At 34.8% G+C, this 23391-nt stretch overlaps 1 long non-coding RNA gene across 1 annotated transcript in view; it reads left to right on the top strand.

Annotated features, from left to right (window-relative positions):
• LOC117012186 (uncharacterized) overlaps positions 1-23170 on the top strand; it is a 147816-nt gene extending 124646 nt beyond the window's left edge. Inside the window, exon 5 of the long non-coding RNA XR_004421144.1 lies at positions 22994-23170. This is a non-coding gene — a long non-coding RNA (uncharacterized LOC117012186). The remainder of the gene's footprint in view (positions 1-22993) is intronic.
• The last annotated feature ends 221 nt before the right edge of the window (positions 23171-23391 follow it).

Genomic DNA, 23391 nt, shown 5'->3' with positions numbered 1-23391 from the left:
CCACTTCTACATCCCTCCCTCCCCTCAATGCCTGGCAACCACTGATCTTTTTAATGTCTTCATAGAGTTGTCATTTCTAGAATGTCATATATAGTTAAAATCATACATAGCCTATTCAGATTGGTTTCTTTCACTTAGCAATATGTATTTAAATTTATTCCATGTCTTTTAACAGCTTGATAGCTCATTTCTTGTTAGCACTGAATAATGAATATCCCATTGTCTACATGTACCACAGTTTATATTTCAATCACCCACTGAAACATATCTTGGTTGCTTCCAAATTTTGGCAATTATAAATAAAGCTGCTATAAACATCAATTTTCAGGTTCCATGTGAACATAAGTTTTGAACTCGTTTGTATAATACTGAAGACCACAACTGCTGAATTATATTGTAAGAGTGTATTTAGTTTGTAAGATATTTTGACGGTACCACTTTGCATTCCCACCAACAACAGATGAGAGTTCCTGTAGCTCCACATCTTCACTAGCATTTGGTATTGTCAGTGTTCTGAATTTTGACCATTCTCCTAGGTGTGTAGTGGTATATGGTTGTTTTAATTTGCGTTTCCCTGATGACATATGATGTGGGACATCTTTGCATATGCGTATGTGTCATCTGTATATTTTCTTTTGTGTCTTTCAATAAATTGGTCTAGGCTAGGCTATTAAATTCATCTAAGTTATTAAATTTGTGGGCATAGAGCTGCCGTTTCTTTTAATGTCCTTGGGATCTGTGATGATGTCCTCTCCTTCATTTCTAACAGTAACTGGTGTCCACTCTCTCTCTCTCTTTTTGCATTTGGCTATCTAAAGACTTAATTAATTTTCTTGGTCTTTTCGAAGAACCGACTTCTGGTTTCATTAATTTTCCTCTGTTGATTTTTTGTTTCTAATTGTATTGATTTCTGCTGTAATTTTTATTATTTATTTTCTTCTGCTTACTTTATAATTATTTTGCCCTTCTTTTTCTAGTTTCCTAAGATGTAAGCTTAGATGATTGATTTTAGGTGTTTCTTTTTTAATATATTCATTCAATGCTATAAATTATCATTTAAGCACTATTTTCACTGAATCCCACACATTTTGATAAATTGTGTTTTCATTTTCATTTAGTTTAAATAGTTTTAAATTCCTCCTGAGATTTTGTTTTTTGATGCATACATTATTTGAAATTATGCTGTTTAATCTCCAAGTATTTGGGGAAATTTCCAAGCTATGTTTATCTTATTGATTTCTAGTTTAATTCTGTTGTGGTCTAAGAGCAGACATTGTGTGATTTCTACACTTTTAATTTGTTAAGGTGTATTTTATGGCCCAGAATGTAGTCTGTCTTGGTGAATGTTCCATGCAGGACTGAGAAACTTGTGTATTCTGCTGTTGTTGGATGAAATAGTCTATAGATGACTTATATCCAGCTGATTGGTGGTATTATTGGTTCAACTATGTCCTTATTAACTTTCTGCGTGCTGGATCTGTCCATTTCTGAAAACGGTGTTTTGAAGTCTCCAAATATGATACTGGATTCATCTATTTGTCCTTGTAATTCTATCAGTTTCTACATTATTTTGTTTGTAGGCACATACATCTTAAGGATTATTATGTCTTCTTGGAGAATTGATCCCTTTATCATTATGTAATATCCCTTTTTTTGTTATTTCTCCTTCAATTTTGAAGAATAATTTCTCAGAGCACAAAATTCTAGATTGGTGTTTTTTGTTTTTTTATCTCAACATTTTAAATATTTCACTCCATTCTTCTAGCTTGCATGGTTTCTCAGGAGGAGACAGATATAATTCTTATCTTCGCCTTTCTATACATAGGTGTTTTATTCCAGTAACCATTATTTATCTTTGATTTTTCTGTAGTTTGAATATAATGTGCCTAGGAATGGTTTTGTTTTGTTTTGTTTTTGCATTTATCCTGCCTGGCATTCTCTGAGCTTTTTGGATCTGTGGTTGGGTGTCAGACATTAATATGGAGGTATTCTCAGTCATTATTGTTTCAAATATTTATTCAGTTCTTTTGTTTCTTCTCCTGGTATTCCCATTACACATACTGTGTTTTCCCTAAAATAAGACCTAGCTGGACCATCAGCTCTAATGTGTCTTTTGGAGCAAAAATTAATATAAGACTCGGTATTATATTATATTATATTATATTATATTATATTATATTATATTATATTATATTAATTACCCAGTCTTATATTAAAATAAGACCGGGTCTTATATTAATTTTTGCTCCAAAAGACGCATTAGAGCTGATGATCTGGCTAGGTCTTACTCTAGGGGAAACACGGTATGCTATACCTTTTTTACTTTCTCCACAGTTCTTGAATATTATGTTCCATGTTTTTCCATTCTGTTTTTCTTTGTTTTTCAGTTTTTGGAGATTTCTATTGAGATATCCTCAAACTCAGAAATTCTTTCCTCAGTTGTGTCCAGTCTACTAATAAATCCATCAAAGGCATTTTCTCATTTCTGTTACAGTGTTTTATTTTACCTCTAGCATTTATTTTAGGGTCTATCTTACAATCTTTCTCTCTGCTTATGTTTCCCATCTGTTCTTACATGCTTTATACTTTATTTATTAGATCCCTTCACATCTTATTCATAGTTGTTTTAAATTCCCAGTGTGATAATTCTAACTGTCCTGCCATATCTGAGTCTGGGTCAGATGCTTGCTCTGTCTCTTCAAACTGTGTTTCTTGATTTTCAGCATGCCTTATAATTGCACTGGGTAAGAGGAACTGCCGTAAATAGGCCTTTAGTAATGTAGTGGCAAGGTATAGTGGGGGAGAAGAAGATTCTATAATTCTGTAGTTCTATGGTTTAGTGACTCTGTGCCTCTGGACTGCGAACTTGACAATGGTTTCTCAGTCCTCCCTCCCTCTTCTTTAGGTGGGACAGGAAGTCCATAGTGGGCTGGAGTTGGGTATTTCTCTTCCCCTAGTTCAGTTAGATTCTGATAAATTCCCAGTAGGTTAGACACTGGTTAAATGGTTTCTTCTCAAGACAGACTTTGTTAAGAAGAACTTAGTACTCTGGCATGTTTCAAAATGAGTTTTCCCATCCACCTGCTGGAGGGGATTTTTCTTTGATAGTCACTGTGAGTACCTGGTTCGACTCCAGGAAGTAAAACTCATTCAAGTATGGGGATCTCCTATGACTGGTTTCCTCTGAAGTTTTTAATCTCTCAGACATGGCCACACTGAGCCTGCAGCAATCTGTCAATTACATTTTAGGTGTTCCTGCCCTGGCTCTAGTTCCCACAGAATTTTCTGCTTTGGTAAGTTGTGATTCTCTGCATTTGCCATTATGTCTCTCCAGTTTGAAAGGCAGCAATTTTCCTTGTGACCTTTTCACTGTGTTAATTGATTTAAAGTTTGCTCTCCAAAATGTGTCAAAAATCCACAAACAATAATTACAGTATTTATATTTTTAAGTAAATTCAGTTAAGGTGCTACATTTAATTAAAATAAATGATTACTTTGAAGTGTAAAAATTTGTTATTCTTCTTGAAAAACACAAAACTACAGAAATGTACATCTGCTTTCCTGAACTTCCTTTCTGGAACACTGAGCTTGTGGGGTAAAGTAGAGCGTCTCAGTCAGCGGTATGGAAATATTCGACTGTAGATGAAAGTCACAGCGAAAATGTTAGGGATCTAAAAAGCGTTGTGGATTTTTCACTTTGTTCAGCTTTTTACTTATTGTTAAGATGCAAGGACGACTTCCAAGTCTTTACATGAGAATTAGAATTGAAAGTTGAGTCTTCATTTTTAACTCCAAAATTTCTCCCAAACCTAAGACTCCTTTCCATTCATTTCTACTCCTTTTGTTAACTTATTTCTTCTCTAATATATTGTCACAGCCCACTAATTGGTGCCATGTTTTTCTCATGGTTCCTCTTTGGTACATTTAAAAGGTAATAGTATAGATTTATGGACAGAAAATTTTAACATTCAGTGATTTCCCTAGACCCCATATAGATACACTTGTGATTTGCAATGATTTTTGAGGACAGAAGGTTCTTAGATCACCCGTTCCTCCACAAAAAAATAAAGTTATCCAGAAATATATACTTTTAAATATCTTGAAGTAGATTTTCAAAGGAATGTTGTGTTGCCATAAACCAAAGTTATTTGAGTTGTTATTATTCTTTCTCCCTTGCAGTGAATAAACTGAACATCACTCCTTACACCAGATCTTGCTAAGAATTAGGATAGAAGGCCATGAGGACTTAGAAGCATCAGAAGGGTGTGGAAAGGATGACACCAAATGGGAGAAATTGGACAAAATAAATAAACTGGAGGCACAAATGACAATAGTAAATTCCCAGTTTACTGAGAAGTGGCCTTCCTATAGCTCATTTGCTCCTGAACATAATTGACCTTTTTACAATTATCACTCTTCTCATCACATTCCTTCACCTATAACAACACTCTGAGTGTTCTCTGAGAACAATATACACATGGTTTGCCTTGGTTGACAATTATTCCAAGACAATCACAGGTGAGAAGTAAATTAATGCACATATTCAACATGCATTACTTCTGGAGAAAAAGATTCTCTCTCTCTCTCTCTCTCTCTCTCTCTCTCTCGCTCTCTCTCCCTCACCCTCTTTGATTCACTCAGACTGCTGGATAGAGAGCTCGCATGACTTGGCTACTCAATTCAACAAGCTGCAGTTTGCCTGGCTCTAATGCATGAGATGCTTCATGATCCACGTCTTTCTAACTCCTCAGTCACGTTTCTTGTCACCACACCACACCACACCCCCACTCTAATCATATTGAACATCTTAGCCCCACAGACATGACATTCTTCCTCTGGACTCCAGGGAATTTGCAAATTGCTTCCTCTATCATGAATTTTCTTACTGCTTTAAACGCCTCCAATTTGGATAGCTCCTTCTCATCTTTCAAGTGTGAAATTTGATGTCTTAATCTCTTAAAATAAAAAACAAAAACAAACATTTTCTGCTACCCTAGACTAGGGCAGGTATTCTCCCCTACCACTCCTGGCTTATCTTACTGATATTATAGTATTCACTAACACATGAAACTGAATAATTTCATTTTTAATTCCTCAAATTAGGTTCCAAAATAATGGGGAAGATGCTAAGTATTATTTACTATTCTAGTCTCAGATCTAGACATAATGACTAACATATGGTAGCCACTCAAAATTTGTTGAAAGAATGAGTGATTTCTGTGTGAAATAAGTATTCTTTTGGCTAACTTGATAAAATCAAATTGTTGCTTTTAATATAGTTAGTCATAGTACTACCCTATGGACAATTTTTGGAATTTTTTTTTCTCATAAATTAATTGATATAATTTTAGGGCTCTGCACCAATCAAAGCAGAACAAGTCATACTGCTTTAACAAACCATGCCAAAACCTCAGGGACTTGAAAAACGGATGATTTCATATAGCTCTCACACTATCTGTGGCTAAAATTATGTGGAGACAGTATTCATGGGGAGACCAGAATTCTGACGACAAAGTACTGGAGAATATTTACCAAGTTAGATACAGGAATTTTTCTGTACTCCACTATAATTGCATGAAGAAATTGTTTCTATCAGCTTCCACTGCACAGAAATGAATTTATGTGCACCTATGTGAGCAAAAATAAAATATATAATTGAATGTTTAAGGATATTTAAGTATTCAAGCTATTGCTGTTAAATTTGCATATAAAAGTGAGGCATTTGTAATTTGAATTATATGACTATTTTCTCTAAAAAGTGCTTATTTTTTTAAATTTTCAATAATATTGCAGATTAAATGCCTATGACAGCATGTTTTCTTTTTAGATGTATGAATTAGCAAGAATGAAAAACTTTCTCGCAGAAGACTTTAATGACAGTTTGTGACTTGTTTGCACATTACTCTGTTTTTTAAGGTTTTATGTTTTACATTAGTTCTAATCAGATTCCAAGACCTTATTATTATGTTTTCTTGGAAAGTTTGGTTATGAGCAGTTATTCCTGTTCTTTGAGGAATTGTTTTCCTAACTGATATGCTAGCATTCATTCTCTGGCTTATATCTAACAAGCAGAGAGAATATCTTGCTTTAAGAATTTTAATTTTTACTACTGAGAATGAATAAAATAATTCATCTCTGTAATTTAGATTATGGCACTTTATTAGATAAAAATATCTATCACCTCCTATTATTGAGCAACTTGTTCTAGCTTATTGCTTTCTTCTGTAGGCAATATTCTCAAGAAAGGACCAATTCTGCTCAGGAGTAGAATTGGAAAATTAATAAATGTATGATATAATTTAAGTGGTTTCAAATTTCTCTACCAACCAGTTCCAGTGTTTCATATTCCCACGTTGGCCACACATATTTTTTTTAATTAAAGTTTATTGGGGTGACGTTAGTAAAGTTACATAGATTTCAGGTGTACAATTCTGCAGTATATTATCTATATCTCACATTGTGTGTTCACCACCCAGAGTCAGTTCTCTTTCCCTCACCGTGTATTAGACCCCATTTACCCTCTTTTAGAGCCCCCCTCTGCCCTTACCCTCTGGTAACCCCTAAACTATTATCTATGTCTATGAGTTTTTCTACCTTCATTTGTGTGTCTTGTTCTTTTGTTGTTTTCAGTTTTATATACCTCATATATGTGAAATCATGTGGTTCTCTACTTTTCTGTCTGACTTATTTCACTTATCATTATAATCTCAAGGTCCATCACGTTGTGACACATGGTACTATTTCATCTTTTCTTATCACCAGATAGTATTCCATTGTGCATATATACCACAACTTCTTTATCCAATCATCTATCAAAGGACATTTTGGTTGTTTCCATTTCTTGGCCACCGTGAATAAAGCTGCAATGAACATTGGAGCACACATGTCTTTATGAATAATTGTTTTCAGATTTTTTTGGTAGATATCCAGGAGAGGGATTGCTGAGTTATATGGTAATTCTAGTCTTAATTTTTTGAGGAACCTCCTCACTGCCTTACATATTGGCTGCACCAATCTGTGTTTCCACCAATGGTCTATGAGGGTTCCTTTTTCTCCACAGCCTCTCTAACACTTGTTATTATTTGTCTTGATGATAGCCATTCTAATTGGGGTGAGGTGATATCTCATTGTGGTTTTTATTTGCATTTCTCTGATGATTAGTGATGTTGAGCATTTTTTCATATGTCCATTTGCCATTTGTATGTCCTCTTTGGAGACATGTCTCTTCAGGTCCTCTGCCCATTTTTCAATTATGTTGTTTGTTTGGTTTTTGTTGTTGAGTTGTGTGAGTTCCTTGTATATTTTGGATATTAGCCCCTTATTGGAGGTGCTGTTTGCAAAAATCTTCTCCCATTCAGTTGGTTGCCACTTTATTTTGTCAATGGTTTCTTTTGCATTGCATTAGCTTTTAAGTTTGATATAGTCTCATTCATTTATTTTAGCTTTTACTTCCCTTGCCTTTGGAGTCAAATTCATGAAATGCTCTTTGAACTCAAGGTCCATAAGTTTAGTACCTATGTTTTCTTCTATGCAGTTTATTGTTTCAGGTCTTATGCTTAGGTCTTTGATCCATTTTGCATTAATTTGGTACAAAGTGACAGATAGCAGTCCACTTTCATTCTTTTGCATGTGGCTTTCCAATTCTCCCAGCACCGTTTATTGAAGAGGCTGTCTTTTCTCCATTGCATGTGTTTTGCTTCTTTGTCAAAAATTTTCTGTCCATATTGTGGGTGTTTTTCTGGATACTCAATTCTATTCCATTGGTCTGTGTGTCTGTTTTTCTGCCAGTGCTGTTTTGATTATTGTTTCGCTATAGTACAGGCTAAAGTCAGGGAGTCTGATACCTCCAGCCTTGTTCTTTTGGGATTGCTTTGGCTATTCGGGGTCTTTTGTGGTTCCATACAAATCTGATAATTTTTTGTTCTATTTCTTTAAAAAATGCCATTGAGATTTTGATGGAATTGCATTAAATCCATTTATTGCTTTGGGTAATATGGCCATTTTTGACTATGTTGATTCATCCAATCCATGAGCACAGAATGTCTTTCCATTTCTTTGTATCTTCTTCAATTTCTTTTAAAAATGTCTTGTAGTTTTCAGCATATAGGTCTTTCACATCCTTGGTTAAGTTGATTTCTAAGTATTTTATTCTTTTTTTGCAATAGCAAAAGGAATTGATTTTTTCATTTCTTTTTCTGAGATTTCATTGTTAGTATATAGGAATGCAATGGACTTTTCTATGTTGATTTTGTACCTGGCAACTTTACTGTATTCGGTTATTGTTTCTAATAGCTTTTTGGTGGAGTCTTTAGGGCTTTCTATATATAGCATCACATCATCTGCAAAGAATGATAATTTAACTTCTTCATTCCCAATTTGAATGCCTTTTATTTCTTTCTCTTGCCTGATTGCTCGGCGAAGACTTCCAAATCTATGTTGAAAAGTAGGGTGATAGGGGACAGCCTGTCATGTTCCTGAATGTAGAGCAAAGTGTTTCAGTTTTTCACCATTAATTATGATATTAGCTGAGGGTTTGTCATATATGGCCTTTATTATGATAAGTTATTTTCCTTCTATACCTAATTTATTAAGTGTTTTAGTCATAAATGAATGTTGTATCTTGTCAAACGCTTTTTTGGCATCAATTGATATAATCATATGATTTTTGTCCTTTATTTTGTTTATGTGATGTATCACATTGATGGATTTGCATATGTTGAACCACCCTTGTGCCCCTGGGATGAACCCAACTTGGTTGTGATGAATAATCTTTTTAATGCATTGTTGCATTCAATTTGCTAGAATTTTGTTTAGGATTTTTGTACCTGTATTCATCAGAGATATTGTTCTGTAGTTTTTGTGTGTGTGTGTTATCCTTACCAGGTTTTGGTATCAGGGTAATGTTGGCCTCATAAAATGAGTTAGGGAGTATTGTCTCTTCTTCAATTTTTTGGAAGAGTTTGAGTAGGACAGGTATTAGATCCTCTTTGAGGGATTGGTAGAATTCACTAGTGAAGCCATCTGGTCCAGGACTTTTGCTTTTGGGGAGGTTTTGGATGACTGATTCAATTTCATTACCGGTGGTCTGTCTGTTTAGATTTTCCAATTCTTCGTGATTCAGCCTAGGAAGGATATAAATTTCTAAGAACTTGTCAATTTGTTCTAGGTTATTGAATTTTGTGGCATATAGTCCTTCATAGTATTCTTGGATGATCCTTTGTATTTCTGTGGCATCTGTGATAACTTTCCCTCTTTCATTTCTGATTTTGTTTATTCGTGTCTTTTCTCTTTTTATTTTTGTGAGTCTAGCCAAGGGTTTGTCAATTTTATTAATCTTTTCAAAGAACCAGCTCTTTATCACATTAATCTTTTTCCATTGTCTTTTTGTTCTCTATTTCATTTAGTTCTGCTCTGATTTTTATTATTTCCTTTCTTCTGCTGACTTTGGGTTTCATTTGTTCTTCTTTTTCTAGTTCTTTAAGGTGTAACATGAGGTTATTTATCTGGGATTTTTCTTGTTTCTTGAGATAGGCCTGTAATAATATAATTTTTCCTCTTAAAACTGCTTTCGCTGCATCCCAAAAATTTTGGTAGGATGTATTTTTATTCTCATTTGTTTCTATGTATCTTTTGATCTCTCCTCTTATTTCTTCTTTGACCCACTCGTTCTTTAAAACTATGTTGTTTAATCTCCACACATTTGTGTTTTTTTCCTGCTTTCTTTTTGCAGTTGATATCCAATTTCAAAGCCTTGTGATAATAGAATATGTTTGGTATGATTTCAATCTTCTTCAATTTGCTGAGGCTAGTTTTATGTCCAATATATGGTCTATCCTTAAGAATGTTCCATGTACACTAGAAAAAATTCATAGTCTGATGTTCTAGGATGAAGTGCTCTCCAAATGTCAATTATATCTATTTCATTTAATGTGTCATTTATGGCTGCCATTTTCTTTTATTTTTTATTTTATTTTCTGTTTAAATGATCTATCCATAGCTGTTAATGATGTATTTAGGTCCCCTACTATAATTGTGTTTTGGTCAATTTCTCCCTTTAGTTCTGTTAGTAGTTGCTTGGTATTGGGGGCATACATATTGATCACTATTATATCTTCTTGTTGTATAGTCCCCTTTATCATTATGAAATGTCCATCTTCGTCTCTTGTTACCTTTTTTATCCTGAAGTCTATTTCATCTGATATCAGTATGACTACATCTGCTTTTCTTTGGATACCATTTGCTTGGAGTGTCAATTTCTACCCTTTCACTTTGAGTCTATGTTTGTCCTTGCAGCTCAGATGAGTCTTTTGGAGACAGCATATGGTTGTGTTTAGTTTTTTTAATCCAATCTGCTATTCTGTGCCTTTTTATTTGTGAGTTCAGTCCATTTACATTTAGGGTGATTATTGATATGTGAGGATTTCATATCATTCTATCTTTGGTTTCCTTGTAAGACTGTGTATTCATTGTTTCTTTGCCTTTTGTTGTTGTCTATTATTTCTGTATGGTGGTATTCTATGATTTGTTCCCCTCTGTTTCTTCTTTTATTACATTATATATTTCAGTTCTGGATTTTTTTTTTTTTGAGTGGTTACCTTTAAATTTATGTAAAAGAAAGTTTCATATTCAGAGTATTTTGCTTTTTTCAGCATGCATACTTTCTCCATTTCTATATTCTAGTGCAGGCCTTTACTCTCCCCCCTTTTATGTTTTGGTTGTCACAAATTATCCCTATTTATGCTGGTCGAATAGCCTCCTTCAGTATTTCTTGTAGTGCAGGTAGTGTATTAGAAAATTCTCTCAGCTTTTGTATGTCTGGAAAGGTCTTTATTCCTCCTTCATATCTAAAGGATACCTTTGCTGGATATATCATTCTTGGCTCATAATTTCTCTTTCAATAATTTGAATATTTGATTCCACTCCCTACTGGCTTGTAGAGTTTCTGTTGAAAAATCTGATGATAATCTAATAGGCTTTCCTTTGTAGGTTACCGTCTTCTTTTCCCTGGCTGCCTTGAGGATTCTTTCTTTGTCATTAATTTTTGACAGCTTCCATACAATGTGCCTTGGAGAAGGCCTGTTGGGGTTGAGGTAATTAGGTGTTCTATTTGCTTCTTGGATTCGAGGATCCAGTTCTTTCCACAACTTTGGGAAGTTCTCATCAACTATTTGTTTGAATATACTCTCTGTTCCCTTCTCTCTTTCTTCTCTTTCGGGTATGCCCATTATCCTTATATTGCTCTTTCTGATGGAGTCAGTAAGTTCTTTTAGAGTTCTTTCATTTCTTTTAAGCCTCAAGTCTCTTTCTTCTTCCATCCGTGTCATTTCCAAATTTTTATCTTCAATGTCACTGATTCTTTCCCTCATCTGGTCAACTCTACTACCTAAGCTAGCTATTTCATTCTTCATTTCTTTTACTGAGTTCTTAATCTCCAGGAATTCTATTTGGTTCTTTTTTAAAATTTCAATCTCTTTGGTAAAATGTTAATTTTGTTCTTTCATTGTGTTTCTGAGTTCATTAAATTACCTGTCTGTGTTTTCTTGCATCTCATTGAGTTTTCTAAGAACTGCAATCTTGAATTCTCTGTCATTTAAATCACGTGTTTCCATATCTTTAAGTTCATTTTCTGGAGATGTTTCCTTTTCTTTCTGAGCTGTTTTGTTGCCTTGGTTATTCATGACAATTAATGATTTATTATTTCTCTTCCTAGACATCTACAGGAGTGGGTTCTCCAACAGAAAGTGGTCTTTCTTTTGTTTTCCAGTAGGTGTTGGTAGAATGTTTTATTTTCTCTCCTACTGCAGCCTTTTATGCTCTCGCACACTGTAGTGTTATATTTTCTCTGCACTATTCCGGCTTCTCACACAATGGGGGAATTCCCTGGAAGATAGGCTTTTCCTCTGTGAATAGTTCACCTGGGTCATATGGTGCCACCTCCGTGGGGGGATGTGGAGAGCTTCTGAAGTTCCAAAGCTCTTCCTGCACCAGATTAAGAGACTGTGTGTTTCAGCAGTTCTGTTTACTTCTGCAGGGATCCGCCAAGATAGGTGGGGATACGGGCGGGGTGGGTGGTGAGTGGTGGCCCAGAGGAATGGCGACGACCACCACCACCACAGGCAGTCCTGCTTCCACAGCTCCCTCCCCTTTTCCGGAACTAGTTAGGCTGTGAATCTGTGTCTGAGAACCACAGTTCTCAGAACTGCGAATATTCTGTTCTTTTGATCTGACACTGCTACTGTTCCGCTTCTAGCACTGGGCAGGTGGGGGCGGGGCAAATTCTGGGAGGGTAAGAAGGGGGCCACTAGGCTCAGTGCCTCAGGCTTCCGTTCTCTGCTCGGCTGTGAGGGCTTAAACCACTGTTTTCAGCCTTCTTCCCTTAGTCTTTGCTCTGAGGTCTCTGCTGTGAGCGTTGGGTTCAGCCATGTTATATGCCTTCCCCTCAGCCCTGTGGGCCATATGTGGAGCCCTAGCAGTCTGAGTTCTTCCCTGTCCCGCAGCTGTGGTAGTTACAGAATGCAGCAAGCTCAGAGCACCAAGCTAGGTCTGCGTCCTGAACACATGTAGCCCTTCTCTGCACTTCTCCCTTCCCTCCTCCTCCTCTTCTCATGCAATTTGCCCACATTTAGATGATTTCTTAGTGTGCCTCTTAGTATTGCTTGTCTGCTGTGCAGGGAGTCCTTTGTGGTGTTATAGTTGTTCCATTTGTTGTAAATTCCAGGGGAGATTTCAAGAGGTTCACCTCACGCCACCATTTTTATGACATTATCTCCAGCCACACATTTTAAGAGTAGCTTTTGAGGGACGTTTATAAAGTTAATTCAAACAAATGTGTTTATCTGCGTTCTATAGGCTGTTCTCTTGTTTTCACATTTGCTCAGAGATTTAAAAGGCAATGTTACATTTTTGAGTTATTTTAGAACTGTACATAAAAAGGAAAGGAAGAAAGAGGCTTCAGTCATGGGCCAGAAGCTATTAGCACAGCTTAAATCAATCACTCCCTTTCTTGTTCCATAAGAACTATTAATCAAGAGGAAATCAGAAAGAGTCAAGGAAAGCTATCTTTTCCTCCATGACTTAAGAATACATTTTTTCTTCTAAGAAGGAGGATGTGTATAGATTTCTTAATCATCATTTCGTTCACTTATTTCAAAATTTTCCAGTAATTCATCTTTCTGATTTAGTTGAAAGACACACAGTAGTGAAAGCCACCCAATTCTATTATTATTATTCACACCTAACCTTGCTTAGGTGAGATTATATGTCTCCTGAATTGGCTAAGATAGGGTGATTTCATTTTTTTCTTTTAATTTTCATAGTACCTGACACATCAAGGCCATGAATAAATCTTATTGATGAATGACTAAATGAATTGATGGATATACTTAAACATTCTTCAATTATTAAGAGATTTCTGGCATAAAAGTTTAGAAAATCTATTCTTTCGAGTAGCTTTAAAGTGCATTTAAAACTGATTTTCCAATAAGCAGATAGTACAAAATATTCAAGTGAATTCAACAGATTGTTATAAGTAATAAATATTGTAGGCCACATATACCTTGGTGAAAGACTCAAGGTACCCAGGAAATGAATTACCTTTTTATAAAAGTGCTTTCCAAGGTCTTTTGAACAAGTAAACCATAATGTAGAAGCGATAAAGGACACATAATTTGTTGACCAATTCCATCAAGAAAACTACATTCATACCAGTCCAAGTAGCAATGATTGGGGCACTGAATAGCTCATCAGGGATATTAACTGAACTGCTTATGAAGACTCTTGGTATTAAGGCTAATTGGGGACTTCTTTTTGAAGTGGCATCATAGCAGCCAGAGAATCCCACAACCTCTCCATTGGATGTTCCCTGGATATACTATGTTACTTAATTTGTATCTACTCCTCTGTTTAGTTTCTTCTTTACTATGACTGTACTTAGTCTTATTTGTACTAGGTTCATAAACTTTGGGTGTCTCATCCATAAACATGGATGAAATTATCTTTGTAAACAAATGGAAAGAATATTTATGAGCCTGCTGTTTAGCCTTCAAAAAATAAAATACCTTTTCCATGCAAACTGGTATAAAGACTGAAAATTCTTGTTATGCAGACTAATATCAGACCTGAGAGAAATGCAAAGGAATCACATTAAAGGGAATATAAAAATTAAGAGTTCAGAATTCAGATTTAGGAAATCAAGGAATCCAAAGCCTTATGTTAATTTACCATCAGTTCACTCATTATCACACAAATTGTCACGGACAGATGAGAATGAAAACTTCTCCATTTTTGCTGTTATGTTAAGCTGTTTTATAGTAATATAGGTAGTTTTGAAAGTTTGGCAAAGAAATCCTAGGGTGTTCATATCCTTTAGAATATTTCTTAAAACAAAATTCCTTTCATTTTAGTCTCTCAGAGGCAATGCAAATGCAGACGAGGATAGTGATGTCTCATTGGACTGATAAGAATCTCGAAAATATTTTTTTTCCTAGACTACATCTGCAATTTGCCTATGGCCTGATTTTTTTAAAGGTTTCTACCTGTTGACTCCAGCCAACAAGAATTTCAAGGCTAACACAAAGTCAAAAGGCACATTCAGTTTTTTTTCTGCACTCCTGAGGAAGCATTTCCGGGCACAATGTGTTTTCTTGATTTATTTTAGTTACAAGTTCCACCTAGAAAAATTTATGGAATGGAAAATTTGGAGATTTGGGGTGTTAAATTTTTGAAAACTCATTATGTGGTCCTCAGGCTGTAATCCTTATTAGAATCCCAGCCCCCACGTTCTCCTCCCTCCCTGCTAGACCCCAATAAATTTACTGCTTCCTTCTCAGTTTCCTGGAGAACAACCTGTGGAAGTCAGAAACTTCACTGAAAGATCCTTCTGAGCAGAGAACATCTTTTATTTCTTTTTTATTTTTGTTTCCTTTATAGTCCCCGAGGCACAGAAGACTCTTAAAACATATTTATTGATTTCTGACTGCTTTACTGACTAAATGGTCATGTAAATTCAAGAATAAACAAATAAATAATCACAGTTATTATTACAGGTACTTTCCTACTTTGCCTCTCCTCTTATTCTTTTAAGTTATTTTAATAACAGTCATTGTAATTATCTTATTCTTCACGATATTTCAAATTTTAAAAATTGTTAACAGTATTTTGCTTATAGCCCACTTGTTATTTTAAATTCCTCAAATTTTAGAGTAAACAAATATACAAAAGTAGCTTGACTTTATAAACATTTGAAACCCACATTGTTTTCTTTTTCTTGTTTTCTTGCCTTTCCTTTGTATTTTGGAAACGTTAGGCCTAAAGAAATCACAGTTTGTTCAGGTCAAGGAGGTGTTTCTCAGAGGGAATATAGTCTGCTTTCTTGTGGTACTTGATCTTTTCCTATAAGGTTTTCAAGGAGTAACATCCAGAATCTGCTCCTTAAGGACTACTGGGCAATGCTTTGTTTTGCCTACTGTTTCATACTAGTTCTATGACCCTAGGAATAATATCAAAAAATTAAAGAAGTGAAAACATGCCTGACAGAAGTGCACATAAAAAGAAAGTGAAAAGGAAGCAATAAACAAAATGGAACTCCAATTTTAAAGAGATTGAGCAAAATGCAAGTAAAGAGTATTGTAAAGTAAGATATTCATAAATTATTGACATAAAAATCTAAGAAAAGCATAAAAGTTTATGGAAATTTGGGAAAACAGGAGCTCGGGATTTGATGACTAGGTTACACATAGAGATTATATAACACATTTTTATGTCATGGATTAGAGAGCTGGGTATTTTTCTCAAAGTAATTCAGCCAGGTCAGGGGCAAGACAAAATTAAAATCCAATGTTTCCTAGTTTAACCCTTGTTCTAGGGTGACTTTAAAAAGATGGCTCAAGTTATTAATATAAGTTATCAGAGAACGAAGATTTTTGCCTTCTTCGTTGTGTTGTCCCTAGGGTTTAAAACAATGCTTGGCCATATTAGGCTCTCAACCTGTATTTGTGATATACATGAATGTGTGCTGAATACATTGATTAATTAAGACTTAGTTTTTGTTTTTGTGACAAAGATTCTGTTAAATAATAAGGTTCAAGATGTAAAAGATCTAAAATATTTGACACTATTTTCTTTTGCTATTTATGAATTTTTGGTAAATACCTTGAATTATATGTAACTACTAATATTTGAACATTTTTGACCTATAAAAATAGTAATTTCTTGTTTCAATCGAAACATCACTGACAAATTCAATAATGTATTTTTCTAAGAACATGAAAAATAATAATTATGTTGGGAACATAATATATATTATGCTAATGATCTCTGATGATGACCAAAAGGTTATTTTATCTGATTAGCCTAGATAATTTAGCATAAGAATCATTCTGGAAGCTTGTTAAAATATAAATTTCTGAGTCCCTATTACTTGAGACTCTGGTTAGAAAATAAAGTCTAAATTCCTTAGCCTGGCAATCAAGGCCCTTTGAGTCAACTCTTAGCTTCAGTGTGGCAGCTATCACCATCTCTTCACCGGCCCCATTCTACCTCTATCACTCTCAATCACACTTTATGTATGCTTAAGTTTTACTGTCTTTGCTATCTCTATCGGAAATGGTGTACCAAGTTTGTCAATTTAATAAATTTTCTAAGTGTTTTCTTCACAGATTTATTTAATTATTTATCATCAGTCTGCCCTAGTAGCTAGTAAAATCCCCAGTGGCAGAACTATTCACTGGCATTTGCCAAGACTCTAGTAAATATAAAGTCTTCATCCAGGTGGTGGCAAGTCAGGGTTGAGTTTGTAATTGAAGGCTAGGCATTTTCTCCATAGGTAAAGACTGACTGAGATTCTTAGTTTCAGCTCTCTCCCTCTCTCAGATGCCAGCTCTCGCTGTCATCCTTGCTCTCTCTCAAAATGGCATGTCATAAGTATTTTTTCCATTACTTTCTCAACTTTTGTTGGTTGCTATCTAACCCCTTGCATAGTTTGAGAGCTCATCTTCATCTTAATTGTTACTCGTGCCTTTTGTTTGTTTCATATAACCAGTTTATTGTTATATTATGAGTGTGTTTCTCTTTCGTAGAGAATTCCTATTAGTTGGCTATAATTCTCTTGGTATTTGTGCTAAATGTAAAAGGGAATTTACTTTTGGAAGCATCTCAGAACCTTTGACCTATGATTTATAACATTTGCTTAATGACACAAAAGAAAACAAACAAAAGAACATTTTCTAACAGCCCAGAGACTTTCCCCATTAATATCTAATTTTAGATTGTTTCAGTTCCTGCTATTGGTTGTCTTAGGAGCTGCCAGATCACACAATGCTTTCAAATTTACATGGGTGGGCAATGAGAACATATGGGACCAAAGTTCTGTTTTTCATATTCTCTATTTTAACCTTTCCCTTTAAAATGCAATCAGCATGAGAGGAAATAAACACTTTTTTTGGTCTCCATTGTACAATGGGAGTGATATCCTCCTCCATTTCCCCAGTGATAATCAGGTTCCAGATGGCCGCCCTGAACTACAAATTTTAAATCAGGATGATTCCTAAGAGAAACTTGGCAAATATTTTTACCAAGTAGAGGCCAACTGCTCCTAAGGTGGAGCTAAGGGGCAATATACTAGTCCAAAACTATTCACAGGACATATAACTCAAATTTGTAATAAGGTAGATTGTGTCAAAGAACTACTTGACATTTCACCTGTGATATAACACAGAAGCGAAAAGTAATTATGAGAAGAAGAGTTAGGATTTATGATGCATTATGTCGCTTTCAAAAACCTGGGACTATTGCTAAAGAACATCTTTTGAACAATTATTAATCTGTAAAATTTAAAAGGGAAATAGACAGAATTATTAAAAATCTGACCACCTTTTCTGAACTGTATGTTCTGCTTCCTGAGGGGGAAAAAAAACAAAGAAGTATTTGTTAAAATCTATAGATCCAACAATTATCCCCATTTTTGTTTTTTATAAAAGGAAAACCCCAAATCATTAAATATCATTTGCTGCATCCTAGTTATATGTGAAATGGAATTGCCCAGATAAATATTTACTCCCTAAAGTGTTCATACTTGATTCAAAATTTTATTGACATCAGAATTAAAACCATAATTCTCATTCTCAAACCTTAGAAGGAAAAAGCATTCTAAATGTAAGGAAAGGAAGTTTTGCTTTTTAATGATTATACTATTTTGATGAATAATGGAGTCTTTTTTTAGAGGAAAATGACAAATGTATATCAACTTTTAGTTCAATAAGAGTCCTCAGGTAAATATAATCATGGTTTTTCTTAGTTATTTGTTGAGATATTTTCTTTCTATTCAGATGCATTTGTCACTGGCTATATTCCCTAGTTTCAGCAATTAGATTATTTCATCTTTTAAGAAACTCCTTTTTTCCCCCACAATATAAAATACATGGACACTATTTTAAGTAGAATGTTTATGGAGCTCCACTTGTGTATGAGAGACTGAGGCAAGAGCTTTGCACATGCTACCTCTAACTTACTAGAGTTTTCTCACCTATAACAGGGGGTAATAATGCTATCTACCTCTTTGTGTTGTGCAGAATAAAGAGCGGATGAGTGTAAAAGCACTTCCCACAGTGACGGCCAAGTAGTAAGCTGTATATGCATTAAGTATTACTTAATATAACACTTATTTGATTTATATTAATATATTAATAGGGTTGTCCCATGAGAATATAATTTAAATGTTGAGAAAATTGATACTGAGGGGTTTAAGTGACTTGCTCATTTTCACAAAGTTAGGAAGCCAGAATCTAGAATTCCAAAGCCCAAGTTTGTAAGCTGCCTGTCTTGTTGCTCCAATAATCCCCACCCCCCGCCCGGACACTATCTCCCCGTATATACACCCTGAATGTGAAAGAAGACAGTGCCTCAGCACATGTGCTCAGTTATGGGAGGCCTATCCTACTTATAGAAGCACTCACCTCAATTTTGCTCCATAAATACGATCTTTCATTGCATTTTGTATTTACTGGGTGCTACTCGTCGTTTCAAGTCCTGTATCTGTTTTAAATTTGTTGCTTTCTGGCTCTACTGCCCATTCTCTCTCCTATTCCATTTTTCATCTCCAAGCTAAGAGAAGGGAAGTTTAGTCTAAACTAAAGCCATCCAATACTCTCATAGTGAAACCAGAATGTTTTTCTCCCACAACTTCTCAGTGATCAGTAAGCATGCAGTGCTTGCTTCAATTAATCCAAGAAGCCTTTTTAAATTTAGTTTGCAATTTGTAAAGGTGGTTAGGAATACTTCAAATGACTCTTACCAGAATAAGATAGGCTCCACTAAGCAACTGTGTTAATTTGCATTGAAGAAATAAAACACCAATTCCTTTTTTTGTGTGTGGAAATATGGTGCATGAGATCAAACAACATACGATTGCTGTGAGCAGGGAATGCTTACGTCTTCACAAAATGGCATAAGTTCTTTATGCATCACATAATCTTTGTAGGAGGTGGAAAGAAGTCAATGTTTTAGGCAAGAATCTATAAATCAGGAAGAAATTTTGGGGGAAAACTACTCTGAGCATTAGTTTTCTTCTTTGATAGTATAGCTATACCTACTCATCTGGGTTAAGAGACTCTCTGTCTCTTTAATTGACAACTTGTAAACGTTTAATTACTGGGATAAAAATCTAGAGGAAACATCACCCTGCTACTTCCTGCCTTTCAATTAGGAATATAGGCAGAACTTCTGTTACTCTTCCTGTTCTCTCAGTATTAGCCTTCATTCTAGTGACCCAGAGATAACCTTTCCTGGTAATAAGATTTTTAGCAAGAATAAATCAATAATACTTTCTCTTGTAGAGACCAAACTGCTGTGGAAATCAAGGCTTATACTGATATTTCTCAAGATACTGTTATAAAATGTTTATTTTGAATAGTTTCATGCTTTAAATGTGCTAAATAACCTATCAGGACATAGAACTTATATTTATAATTTATAAGACTACAGAAGTTCATACTACTCTATAATATAGTGAAGTTTCCGGGTTTTTTTGCTTTTCCCAACTCTGGGCCACCATTCTTGAAGGAACTGATCACATAGCTCTAAGAGCATGTCTAACTTGGGAATAATTAAGAGCCAAAATTGTTAAGAATGACTAACAGCTTAGTGTGCAGTAAGACATTTATAGAACTTAAAAATACTTTTCATGCATATTGTAAAACTATGTGGAAGGTTCTAAATCAACTTCTAGATACTCATTTTTCAGAGACTACTTATTTATGAGACAAAATATATTCTTATATAGTTAGTAATTTGTTCCTTTTTCTATGCATCTATATCTCTTCATCTAGCCAACTTCCACATTTATAATAAGCATTTTTTATTTTGCCCAATTTACCAAATCTTATGACCTTTAATTCTCTTCTCATAGCTCAGAGTCCTATGACATGCACATGCTTGAAATTCAGTGTCATGTGTTGTTTTTGAGTTTGGGGATAAGTGATTGTTGATTTTCCTTGGTTGAAAACTCAGATTCAAGTCTTAGTAGATACTTTTTGGATGTAAATAATGATCTGGAAGGGAATGATGCTAATCACCAAATATCTTCATTCATCTAGAAAATTGTCAATAATTTATGGAAAAATTTCATTTTCTTTTCCAAATTTTTCACTAGTTTCTAATGTTGAAACATGTTTCCTTATAGTGTTTTATTTTTGCTTTTGTGTATTAATGTTCTATTTTTCATCACTAATTCTTTAGAAAACAAGTTCCACTCAGAAAACACGTGCTAGATAGGTATCTCTTTTTTTAGTTCAATTAAGTATGCAAGATATTAGATCCTATGGGTTGAATGTGTCCTCCCAATATTTATATGTGGAAGCCTTAATCTCCAGTGTGATAGTATTTGGAGATTGGATCTTGGGAAGGTAATTAGGTTTAGGTGAAGTCATGTGGGCTGAGTTCCCACGATGGAATTATTTCCCTTATAAGAAGATGAATAGATCAGAGGTCTTTCTGTCTCTGAAAGAAGGGAGCTGTGTATAAACCAAGAAGGGCCTCACCAAGAACTAAACATACTGGCACCCTGATCTCAGACTTCCGGTCTCCAGAACTGTGAGAAATAAATGTTGTTTCAGTTACCCAGTTTACAGTAATGTGTATTAGCAGCCTGAGCTAAGATATCCAGGTTTAATGTCTGAGTGTTTCGCTTTTTTTTTTTTTTTTTGAATTCTTTTTATTGTATGCATAGACGAGTGAGGCATGCACTAAGCTCACAGAGAGCTTATGATCTAGTAGGCAGAAACTAGTATATATACACCAATTGACTATAATACAAGCTGAAAATTAAGGGTAATATTTTTGAGAGTCACAACCTATCCGCACTGTAAAAGAAGGAGAAGGAGAAGGAAAAGGAGGGGGAGGAGAGGGAACAGGTTGAGGAGTGGGAGGTGAAGGAGACGGAGGAAAAGGAGAAGAAGAGGAAGAAAGAATTAATGTTTCTAGCTTGGGAGTTATTTCACTTTTGAGAAACAAGTTGGATTTCTTTTTTAACTACCTTAAATAGTTATTATCAAAATTTCAAAAATGCAAAAATCAGAAAAAACAGTACAGTTAAACACATATAAAATCTTTATGCTCAACTATTATTAACATTTTGCCATATTTACTTCAAAAGATTAAATTTTGATGATGGAAAAGTTGGAGTGGACATTCCAGTTAAAATAAACTTGATAAGGAAAGGCATTAAATCAGGCCATGCAGGGTTTTCTTGGAAACAAAACATTTAGAAGGATAAAGGACAAAGGGAAACTAAAGTTATCATATAACTGATACCTGGCCATATAAACACCAAGCTCAAGAACACATGTAGTAAAGGGATTATGGAAATAGAAAGGATCTAACTTCTTTTGTGTGGAGCACTGTGCTGTGTACTCTCATCTATGTTATTTCATACAAGAAGTTCTGTAATACATCATCTATAAATCCCATTGTGTGTTCACCACCCAGAGTCAGTTCTTCATCCATCACCGTATATTTGTGTAACTTTATTAACAATTGTCACCCCAATACATTTTAATTTAAAAAAAAAAAAAAGAAGTTCTGAATTTTTCTACAGATAACATAGATCTTTTTCTTCAGAGTTGCTATTTGGAAAAAAATTCTAGCATGTTGGGTTGAATGGCTTTCAGTGAAGAAAGAATGAAAGCAGGGAGGTCAGTATGGGGGCTAGCTATGAAAGCCACTGGAGTGCTAATGAGATAATGCTGAGCACAGGGCACCGAGAAAGAGGAAGTTGTGAGTATTTTGTAGGTTAACTTTCAAGGATTTGGCAGCTGACTTGGTATGGATCATGAGGGGAAAGAAGAAGCAAAATGAAGAAGAGAATAATAAGAAACTTATATTTCCTGAGTACTTAACCCAGGTCAAGCATGATGCGAAATATTTACTTAAATTATTTCATGTAATGTTGTAAACCTCCAAGTCAAATGTCATGGTCTTTCCTATTTTAAAAAAGAGGAAACTGAGCCAGAAGGGAGTTAGAATACTTTTTTTTTAATAAAAAGAACTTGCAAGTAGAAAACTATGTTGCAAATCCAGACTTGTGTGATTCTACAATCTCTCTCTCTTTTTCTTTTTTTTTTTACATTGCCTCCCTAAAATGTGTTTAAAAGTAGAAGATTTTGAGTCTGAGTGAAGGAAAAAAGGATGATGCTATTGATAATGACAAGATGAAAACCAAGCCATGGATAATGACAATGAATTTGGTTTGGATGGTGTAGCAGAAACTCTGGTTTTCCTTCGATACTCATTCTCCTCTTCTTCCATAATAAATTACCTTCTGATTTTTAACTGGTATCAAGCTCTCTAGGATAAAGAACACTTTTTCCAGCTTCTCCTACAAACAGGTTATGACAAGTGATAAAATTCTGGCCATCAGGAAGTAGGGGAAATGCTAAGTTCAGTGTCTAGCGAATGTCATGAAGAAACAAAGTTACGTTCTTCCACACCTTCTCCCTAACAGATGGAAGGTGGAGATCATGGCTGATGCTTCAGCAAGAATTCAGAAAGATTTATCTTTAGGACCATGAGACCGGAAACCACAACAAGAGAATAAGAGAAAAGTAGCCTGAATCCTTGACACTGTGAAGTGAAAGAGAGAATAAACTGCTTTCAATTATGATTACACTAGAATTTCTGCCATGGAAGCATAATCACATCCTACCAGATACTAATATGCTGATTTTGATTTTTCTTATATTGCTTCCTCAAAACTTCTAATTTTTTTTCTATTGTGTAAAAGTAAAATAAATACCTTCAATGTATAAATGTGTGTACTTTTATTTACACGGTATTCTTATTCATCACTTTAGATATATTGAATTATTATGTTTAGTCATATGGTTATTGTTAATATTTTCT

Source organism: Rhinolophus ferrumequinum, chromosome 20 (genome assembly GCF_004115265.2).
Source record: "Rhinolophus ferrumequinum isolate MPI-CBG mRhiFer1 chromosome 20, mRhiFer1_v1.p, whole genome shotgun sequence".
Lineage (NCBI taxonomy): Eukaryota > Metazoa > Chordata > Mammalia > Chiroptera > Rhinolophidae > Rhinolophus > Rhinolophus ferrumequinum.
This window is presented reverse-complemented; position numbering and strand designations above follow the sequence as displayed.